Here is a 2,905-nt window from a genome sequence, read left to right on the forward strand (position 1 = left end):
ATAGATGACTGTGAGCATCCACTTCTGTGTTTGCCAGGCACTGGCAAAGCCTCACAGGAGACAGCTACATCAGGGTCCTTTCAGCAAAATCTTGCTGGCGTATGCAATAGTGTCTGCGTTTGGTGGCTGATTATGGGATGAACCCCTGGGTGGGGCAGTTTTTGGATGGTCCATCCTTTTGTCTCAGCTCCAAACTTTGTCTCTGTAACGCCTTCCATGGGAGTTTTGTTCCCCATTCTAAGAAGGGGCGTTGTTTCACTTTCTTTTATGAATGAGAATTCCTGGGAAGAAGCAAAGGCGGATTGGCTGGTTGCCTTCAGTCACATCGCTGGTCCAGAGTCTAGGGCTGTATCTTTAACCTCCTTCTTACCCATTGCTTTCCTGCCTCTGCGTCCGCTCTAACAATTGTGACTAATGAATAAAAAACTTCTTGGAATAAATTAAAACCCGGTTTCTACCAAACCAAAAGCCCCCGGACAGCATCAGAAACATATAGCTGGTATTCCTCTGCTTAGTTGTAACTGCCTACTTAAATCTTCCAACAGTCCGGTTTTTTATGTTTTATCATTTTATTTTGTGTATGGGTGTTTCGCGTGCATGCATGATGTCCACAGAGACCAGATGAGGACAGCAGAGCCTCTGGAACGGGAGTTAGCTGTCTGTGAGCCAACATGTGTATGCTGAGCACTGAACCTGGGTCCCCTAGAAGAGCAGCTGGTGATCTTAACCCAGGCCATTTCTCTGGCCCGCCACCAATGGTTTGGTTTGCTTTGGTTGTTCGTTTGTTTGTTTTTATTTCTTGTTTTGTTTTGGGTTTTTTTTTAAGACAGGGTTTCTCTGTGTAGCCCTGGCTGTCCTGGAACGCAAGACTGGCCTCGAACTTACAGAGACCCAGCTGCCTCTGCCCACTCCCAAGTGCTAAGATAAGGGAGTGCCCCACCAGGCCCCCATCAATGTATTTTTAAGGTGTCCTGACTCATGACTTTGTTCTGTTACTATAAAAACGTCCATCCTCACTGCTTCCAGACTGGAACATGGAATTTAGGGGAACCTAAGTCTGTATTTATGGGACATAATCATGCATTTTGGGCTTGAATAAACAAGTTGGGTGGTAGTGGCCCATGTTTTTAATCCCAGCACTCAGAGGCAGAGGCAGGAGTATCTCTGTGAGTTGGAGCCCAGCCTGGGCTACAAAGCAAGTGCCAGGACAGCCAAGGCTACACAGAGAAACCCTGTCTGGAAAATAAATAAATAAATGGACTGGAGAGATGGCTCAACCGTTAAGAGCACTGACTGCTCTCCCAGAGGTCCTGAGTTCAATTCCCCACAACCACATGGTGGCTCACAACCATCTGTAATCTGTCTGTAATGTGTCTGATGGGTCTGAAGACAGCAACAGTATACTCATACGCATAAAACAAACCTTTCAAAATAAATAAAAATAAAAAATCCTCTCATCCCTTTTGAGATGAATGTTGCGAGCTGGGCGTGGTGGCGCATGCCTTTAATCCCAGCACTTGGAAGGCAGAGGGAGGCAGATTTCTGAGTTCAAGGCCAGCCTGGTCTACAGAGTGAGTTCCAGGACAGCCAGGGCTACACAGATAAACCCTGCCTTGAAAAACCTAGCCGGGCCTGGTGGCGCAGGCCTTTAATCCCAGCACTCGGGAGGCAGAGGCAGGCGGATTTCTGAGTTCGAGGCCAGCCTGGTCTACNNAGTGAGTTCCAGGACAGCCAGGGCTATACAGAGAAACCCTGTCTCGAAAAACCAAAAAAAAAAAAAAAAAAGAAAAACCAAAAGAGACAGAGAGAGAGAGAGAGAGAGAGAGAGAGAGAGAGATGAATGTTGTTTTGGGTTCAAGCTGAGAAACAGAATGTTGCCCTGTAGCCTAGGCTGGCCCAGCCCTCATAGCAACCCATCAGCGGGCTGAGTGCTGGTGGACCGGCCCTGCCCCTCTGCTGGCCTTGGGATATCAGACTATTGCAACAAAGGGCCCTCCTAAGGATAGCCTCCCCAGGGGGCAGACACAGCAAGAACTTCTCTCCAAGAAAAGAACTTCTCATTTATCAGCTGAAGGTGAGGACAGACTTAGTGCTGCGACACACTGATGAGACTGAGCAGCCAGACAGCTTCCTTCTGCCTTCTCGTCAACCTTCGACTTCAACCCCAGCTAGGCCCCGACACTGGGACGTAGGGACACCCTGGATCCAGCTTTGAGTCCCTCGTCCCACTGAGGCCACACTGAATAAAGTTCCTTTTTCTGATTTGCTATCAACTTGGCTCTTTGAAATTATTGAGGAGGAGTGGCCAAGCCTGGCTTGTTGGGACCCAGCCTGTGACACTTACTCTCTTAACACAGGGACGGCAAACATGTGCCACCATGCCCAGCTGGTTCTGTGTGACTCAGTGGGATTTGAGGTTTTGTTGTTGGTTGGTTGGCTTTGATGTTTTCAATAATCTCATTATGTAGCCCTGGTTGTCCTGGAACTATGTAGCAGGCTGGCCTTGAACTCACAGAGTTTCCCCTGCCTCTGCCTCCCTGGCATTAGGACTAATGAAGTAAATATATCACTTTCCCCAGCCTAGGATGTTTTTGTTCCTTGCTTTTTGTTTGTTTGCGAGGCTGGAGCATTCTCAGAATTCCTCTTACCTTAATTTGACAGGGTCTTGTTAAGTTGCCCCATCTGGCCTTGGATTCTTGTTCACCCTGCCTTGGCCTCCCAAATCACTTGTATTACAGGTATGTGATAATGCACATACTCACCTCTGCTGTGTTGGGGCTCTTGCCTCTGGATGGCAATACGTGTGCTTGCTTGGTTGGCTTTCCTGGTTTTGTTTTTTTTTTTTTTTTTTTTTTTTTTTTTAGGTAGTTTCTCTGTAACCCTGGCTGTCCTGGAACTCACTGTG

This window comes from Mus pahari, chromosome 23 (assembly GCF_900095145.1).
Source record: "Mus pahari chromosome 23, PAHARI_EIJ_v1.1, whole genome shotgun sequence".
Taxonomy (NCBI): Eukaryota; Metazoa; Chordata; class Mammalia; order Rodentia; family Muridae; genus Mus; species Mus pahari.